The following is an 8,240-nucleotide window of genomic DNA, read 5'->3' as shown; positions in this document are numbered from 1 at the left end:
GAAATGGAGATCTTTTTTAAAGGTTAAAAACTCATTCAATTTTATATCTTAGCAGGGTTTATACTGGGTTCAATATTGTTTAACTATATTAATTCGACTGTGAACCTAAAAATTTATAGCCACTTTTCAAAGAGATGTATCTTTGCTCTGGAAATTGTTATTGAATATGTTAAAGCTGTAATGAAATGCTTCTTCTAATCATGTGGTTATTAAATAAAAAAGAAAAAAAGTTAAAATATAGTGCATAAGGAAGAAGAATAATAACAGTCTATGTAAGAAAGCAGTCTGGGAAGGTAAAGGATATTAGGCTTTTAGACATTCCAATGTATTAAAAACAGTAAAAAGGTACTTGGTATATGGACAAATAATATATAGTAATGTTTGTATGATATTAATCTGATGGCAGTATGTATTATAATTTGGAAGAGAATCATTCTGAAGTTTGTCCTATGAATGTGAATTTGTACAGAGATAGAAAGGAGTTAATGAAGCAAAGGTGAAAAATGTGTTCATTGTCTTTAGATGAGCATAAAATTCAATAAAGAAGTCAAAACAAACAAACAAAAATCTGTACTTCACCAACACCCACAAATATAGCCCTGGATTTCTGGCCTTTAAGAAAATGTAAACTTTGCCCCTCAATTTCCTCTTCCTACTTTCTTATCCTATCTCTGGTCCAGGCAAGTGGGAAATTTCACTTCCCTTCAAATGATTCTATGTTGATTTAGGATGTTACCTCTGTCTGGAGTGAAGTCTCAGGTGGGGTGATCAGGAGGGGAGGCAAGGGCCAAGGCAGGAATTGGGATAGTGTGGGAGGATCTACCTAGCTAGGGACCTGAAACACCAGAATGTAGCTAGTCTGGATGCAGGAGGATGAAGACACAGTGGGAGGGGTCTGGGTTAGAAAGCTAGTTCCGTGGTCTCAGGCAGGAATAGCTGGAGAGCATCTGGGCCCAAGGCTGGAATGGGGCCAGTGTGGAGAGAATGTAGCCGGTCAGGGCGCATGAGAGTCAAGACCCCGCAAGAATTTTTATGGATGGCCTATAATAATTTCTATAGGTACAAGATATTTTAAAGTTTATTTTCTAAGGCAATGCTGCCCAATAGAACTTTCTGCAATTTTGGAAATATTCTGTTTGTGGTACCCAGTAACATGGCCAGTGAATGCTTGTGGCTACTAGGAGTTGAAACGAGTGTAGTCTGCTTAAAGAACTGAATTTTTAAGTTTCAGTTTGGTTTTAATTCTTATAGCCATGCATTGCTAGTGACCCTATTGAGCAGCATAGGTCTCACCTGCTGCCTGCCTTTAGATATGTTACTTGGAGTGTGATTCTCTTTTTGACCTGATCTGTCTTAGCATCATACAAGTGCCTGAAGCCTTTGAGAACCAAACTAAGCACAACATAAAAAGTCCATTCTCAATGGTCGGTTTTCTTGTATTAGCCTGTTGCACATAGGAACTGTCCTAGTTTGCTCTTCATTGCTGTGACAAAATACTCTGACCACTACCAACTTGGGGAGGAAAGGGTTTATTCAGCTTACAGCTCCTAGGTTGCAGTTCATCAGGGAGCCCAAAGTAGGAACTCAGGGCAGGAACCTGGAAGCAGGAGGTGGAGCACAAGCTATGGAGAAATTCTGCTTACTGGCTTGCTCCCCTGGCCCCTGCTCAGCCTGCTTTCTTATGTAACACAGGCCCACCTGCCCAGGGGTGGCACCACCCACAGTGGGCTGGGCCCTCCCACATCACTCATCAAGAAGATGGCCCTCAGACATGGTCACAGTCCAGTCCAATAGAGGCAATCCCCCAATTGAGGCTCCTTCCACCCAGGTGTGTCAAGTTGACACTAAAGCTATCCAGCACAGGAACTAAGCACCTTTTATTAAGCCCCACTTTCCAACACTGGCAGTGGGGATTAAGTTTACAATATGAATCTTAGTGGAAACATTTGAATCATAGTACTGCTCTAACATTCATACTGAAACCATCCATTGATATTTTAAGTGTGTGGCAGTAGTCTGTGATGGCTAAGATATTTCAAATACTATGTTCCATCCACTCAAGTTAAAAATTCTAAAATTTCATCATGAATTCTACAGAAAAGCCAACTTCACAGGCATAGAAGTAGTCCATGGTAGTACCTAGGTAACTGGCCACAGCTCTGTGGTTATTTCTCTAGGCTATTCATTGTGTTTGTGGAATTTAAATTCACACATCATGACGGAGAACATTGTGTAAGAATTTGAAGGTTTTATTTTTATTTATGTGCATGTGTGTGTTTATGCGTGCATGTCATGTATGTGCATGTGACCAGAGAGGCCAGAAGGGGGCATTAGATGTCCTGAAGCTGGATTTATAGACAGTTGTGAGCCTCCCAATATGGGTGATAGGAATTGAATGCTGGTCCTCTGGAAGTGTTGAGTCTTCAAAACATTTTTATTGACAAAATAAATGAGACAAAATAGGAGACATAAGAATATAAAATATGATAGACTTTATGTATCAAATCTACCATGCTGTAATTTTTAAAAATATAAACTGTCAGGCTAGAGAGATGGCTCAGCAGTTAAGAGCACTGGCTACTCTTGCAGAAGATGCCGGTCCAAGCTTAAGCTACAGAGTTCGATCATTCCTAGCACTCATGTGGCAGCTAACAACCATGCTTAACTCCAGTTCCAGGGGATCCAATGCCTTCTTCTGACCTCCGGATATTGCATGACATGGGTGTACCCACCTACATCCAGGCAGTACACTCATACACATAAAATAATAAATAATAAAAAATAAAATATAAAATTTTCTAATAATTTGAAAGTACAGCATATTTAAGGATAAAAATAGTTTTTAAATTTTTTTTCAGGCCATAAATTTTAAGACATGTCATGATTTTATGCATCAGCGAATATCCTGCCAATTATGTTATGGAACAACGTATTATGACATTGAAATTTTATTACATTTACTTATTTTATGTGTATGTGTGTGTATGTGTTCACTTGCATGAACACATGCCATTGTATATGTGTGGAGGTCAGTGGGCAGCTTGCAGGAGTTGATTCTGTCCTTCCTTTTGGGTCCTATGGGTTGAATGCAGGTTTTAAGACTTGGCAATAAATGTCTTTCGCAGCTGAGCCATTAACCATCCCATACTGAATTTTGATTCAAAGCTTTAAAAAAATATATTTATGGGACTGGAGAGATGACTCAGCGGTAAAGAGCACTTACTGCTCTTGCAGAAGACCCAGGTTCAATTCCTAGCACCACATGGCAGCCAACAACCTTCCATAACTCCAATTCCAGGGATTCTCACGCCCTCTTCTGGCCCCCGAAGGCATTGCATAACACAGGTGCGCTTACACATACATGCAGGCAATACACCCTACATGTATGTGTAAACTCACCTGTGCATACACATAAAAATAATGAAAAAAACCTAAATATTTTATTTATTATTTTTATTTTAAGATTGTTAGCCACCATTGGATATATTTGTTGAAAACGCAATAGAATACATGTATCAAAAAAAATAATAATAAGGGACTGGAGAGATGACTCAGCGGTAAAGAGCACTTACTGCTCTTGCAGAAGACCCAGGTTCAATTCCTAGCACCACATGGCAGCCAACAACCTTCCATAACTCCAATTCCAGGGATTCTCACGCCCTCTTCTGGCCCCCGAAGGCATTGCATAACACAGGTGCGCTTACACATACATGCAGGCAATACACCCTACATGTATGTGTAAACTCACCTGTGCATACACATAAAAATAATGAAAAAAACCTAAATATTTTATTTATTATTTTTATTTTAAGATTGTTAGCCACCATTGGATGCTGGAATTTGAATCTGGGTCTTCTGCAAGAACAGCCAGTGCTCTTAAATGCTGAGCCATCTCTCCAGCCCCCAATTCAAAGCTTTTAAAAGAAACTCTTTGAGCTTATTTAAGCATAGCATCTAATATTATTCATCTGTACACTTCTTTCAAAAAGGAAATGTAAGTCAAATAATTTGGTTAAGGAATTCCTAAGACTGCTGCACATGGAGACTTTTATTGCTTTGAATTGTTTTCAACTCAGAGTTATCAACATCTGTGCTTTTGTACATAATGTCAACTTCTGTGCCATCAGGAGCATTGAGATGTGGAATTTCTTGAACAATTTTCTTCTGGGAGCTTCTTTTAAACTGTTGACATCTTTCTGCAAATTTTGAAGATGGTATTTTCTTGCTTGTTTATGTCAGTTTTTGTGCATGTATCCATGAACTGATGTAGCAAAGCTTCATCTAGTATTAGGAGCATCCCTACCTTATGCCTTATAAAGCATGTGGTTGTTGCTTTGTATGAAAGGAATGAATTGTAGTCATTGATCCCAGTATCAGACATTTGCTTTAATACTATCAATTTCCTACTGCACTGTTGTGTCTCTGTGCCTTTTTATGTAAACACAAGAACTGTTCATTTCAAAGTCAAATCACAGTGTGCTCTTTGTGATGATATTATACAGAACATTTAGATTCAACAGTGTTACCCAAAGAATAAAAAGTAACCAAGTGAACTGGCAGAGATGGAAACCATCAACAGGAACTTGGTACAAAACAATAAGTCAAAGGTGCTTCTCAGATTGGGAGGATACTATTGATTTCAGGCATCATAAGATATTGGGGTGGAAGTGGGGAACCCTCACTGTCTATTTCAAGCATTCCAGATGAGGCCTACAGTCTGCACTATCATGACACAGACTGAATAAATTATAGCAAAGACCAAAGAAAAATTTTGGCATGTTGGCTGCTTTTGTTGTTGTTGTTTGCATTTTGAAACAGAGTCTTAGGCTTGAATGTATAACAGTCCTCCTGCCTCGTGCTCCCGGGGGTTGGGATAACAAGCATGAGCCACCATACCATACACTGCTGTTGGTTTCTTTCACTGAACTCCACCTCAGATAAAGTCCCCACACATTTAGCCCATTAGTTTCCTCTGGTATACTCTCTCCTTTAGCCAAAGAACAAAACCCACTCCTTCTTGTCTCTCTGAAGGATTTCCAGCCTGAAGTTCATGAGTGTGAGCACTACAGGCATGCCATCCAGACCTGTCCCTCCCTGCCATGCCCTGCATTCTGGGCTCTATCCAATAGGGCCTTGCTGACAGGTGCTGCATCCATGAGAAAGTGAGGGAAAGCAGCTTTAGCTGTGTGATTCCCTCCTACCCAGATACCAAAAATAAAACTGGAAATTCAGAGGTGCCTAGCTTTACAAAGAACAGGCAGCACCTCTCCCCACTTCCCTGAGGCTACTGGGCTGGACTTACACTTGGCTCCATGCAGCTCTAATGGCAGCCCTCTGTTTCATGCAGGGCAGCTTGCTGAGCTAAGGCTCTGAGCTCAGCTGGACAGCTCCCCAAATGCTCCCTACTTAATGCCAAGCTGCAGTGAGCTTTCTTTAAGCCTACACAGCTCCAGCAGGCTCTGCTCAGAACCGGGGACCTTGAGGGAAAAAGCACTGAATGATGTTGACCAGGGAAGGGAACAGATAAAGAAAGCAGAGGGTCCATCAGTGTCTTTCAAAGGGAAAGGAGATATTCCACAAAAACTAAACTAGTACTATGATGGTCCAGCTATGTTACTCCTGGATAAGTAACCAAAGGAATGTAAGTAAGATATCATTGAGATATTTGTCCAGGAATGTTTATTGTTGCAGTATTATAACAACGGACAGAGAATGGATCCAGCTTAGATGCCTATTAATGGAGGAATAAATAAAGAAAATGAATTTTATTCAGCTGTAAAGAAGAATAAAATTGGCCCAAGGATGACTCAGAGAGTAGAAGCCAGACTATCTGAATATAGATCCCTGGAGCCCAAATGAAAAAGCTGAACATGTTAGTACACATCTGTAATCCCAGCACTCTGTGGTGAGATGGGAGTCAGAGACAAGAGAATCACCTAGAAGCTCACAGGCCAACTAACAGGAAGTACATAAGTGAAGTAGCAGGAATAAAAGCGATCTTGTGTGCTGCAAAACTTGAGTTGTTAACTTGACACACCTGGATAGAGAGAATCTCCTCCATTGGATTGGCCTGTGGCCATGTCTGTGAGGCATTTTCTTGACTGTTGATTGATGTAGGAGGGCCCAACCCACTGTGGGTGGTGCCACCCCTGGACAGATGGTCCTGGGTGTATAACATGGCAGACTGAGTACAGGCCAAAGAACAAGCCAATGAGCAGTGTTCCTCCATGATCTGTGCTCCAGGTTTCTGCCCAAAGTTCCTGCCCTGAGTTTTCCCTAGTGATGAAACGATGACCGAATATGTAAGGTTAAATAAACCCTTCCCTCTCCAAGTTGGTTTTTGTCAGTGTTTGTATCACAGCAATAGAAAATAACAAAGACACCATGTCTCTAAACAAGTTAGAATGTGAGAATTCACTCCCAAAGTTGTTTTTTGACCTCTACAAACATGCTGTGGCATACTCACATACATCATATATACATACCATAGACATACACACACACACACACACACACACACACACAAAACAATAAAAGGAGATTATGGCATTTACAGGAAAATTGATAGTACTCACCATGTTAAGCATAATAAACCAGACTCAGAAAGAGCATCACTTGTTTTTGCTTATATATGCAATAAACATATAAATTATTCATATCTCATGGGGTCCCACCTCAAGATGAAGAGCTGTAGGCAGTCAGTGGATGCTGAGAGAGGGAGAATCAGTTTTCTCCAGGAACCTGAGAGGTTACCTAATCCCAAGTGGGCAGTCCTAAACACCTGTACACATGAGAGCCACCAAATGGACTCTGAACTAAGTGCAATATATGGGAGGCAGCAGTGAGTTGGAGGGGACCTGGAATGGGTGGAAATAATGCAAATACAGTACTGGTATCAAATTCTCAAAAATTAAAAAAAAAAAAACTGAAATAAACCAGAGCCCTCTCTCTGACCCACAGGCCTCTCTCCAGGGTAAGTTGAATGCACCCTCTGGGCCTTTACTCCCCGAGCCTCAGTCACCCTCCCATCTCCCCGACTCATCTCTCCTCCTAGCCTGGGTCATGTCCCATTCCTTGTCTTGGTGCCCCAGACACCTGGGGAACCACCACTGCTTCCTGATCCTTTGCATCCAGACCAACCCAGTTCCTTCTCAGGTCCCCAGGAGCACTCTGGGCCTTGCCCTGCCCTCACCTCCCTCTGCTTCCCTGGGCCTGCAAGACCCTCCAGCCTCTTTCCTGGATGCTGGGGCTGACCTTTCCACTTCCTGAACCTTTGCATCCAGACCAACCCAGCTCCTCAGTGAAGGCCCCAGGAGCCCTTGGGGCCACTTCCTAACCCCCATCTTCCTTTGCATCACAGCCACCAGCTGCCCTAGACCAGCATCTTTCTGCAGCCAGGCCAGTCCAACCCCCAAATTCCTGAGGCCAAAATCTTTCCTGGAGGGATCCAGACCATAGAAGGAAGCCTGAGAGCAGCTGATCCTCATCTAACTTGGGCCTCTGTGGGAACTCCTGAAGACAAAAGCAATCTGGCCACTCCAGTATAAAATCAAAAGTGAGAACTGGAAGCTTAGAGGAAACAGCTTTACATGCCCAAAAAGTAAACCACAAAGACACATAAAGTTTACAAAAAGAAGCAGACCTAAACTTGAAGGCTTGAGTCTCACACAAGAATTAGAAACTACAAAAGAAATTAACATGTCAAAATCACAGAGAAAAAATAATAACATGAAAAACCAAAATAACATATCCCCACCAAATACCAGTAATCCTCCAGAGGAGCACAAGGAGAACCCCCTAGGGATAACCCAGGACACTGAATTTAAAAGAACAATCATAAACATGATCAAGGACTCCAACAAATTTAAAGAACACACGAACTGAAGGAAGATAGGGATAAACTTCTGAATGAATTCAGAAAAGAGTTAGAAATATTGAAGACTACTCAGGCTGAAATGCAGAAGGAAGTGAAACACTCAGTAAGCCAATTAGAAATGACAGGAGAAAGCCTCACCATAGGATGAATGAAATGGAAAACAGAGTATCAAGACTGGAAGACAAAGTGGACGAACTAGACCACGTAAGCAAAGATTATGAAAAATTTAAGAAATCACAAGAATGGAGTATGCAGGAATTTTGTGACACCATAAAAAAACCAAACTTATGAATCATAGGCATACAGGAAGAAGAAGAATCCCAAGATAATGGCATGAACCAGGTCTTCAACAGAATCATGGAAA

The sequence above is a fragment of the Nannospalax galili genome, unplaced genomic scaffold (assembly GCF_000622305.1).
Source record: "Nannospalax galili isolate Female #2095 unplaced genomic scaffold, S.galili_v1.0 scaffold210, whole genome shotgun sequence".
Taxonomy (NCBI): Eukaryota; Metazoa; Chordata; class Mammalia; order Rodentia; family Spalacidae; genus Nannospalax; species Nannospalax galili.
Note: the sequence above shows the minus strand (reverse complement) of the source record.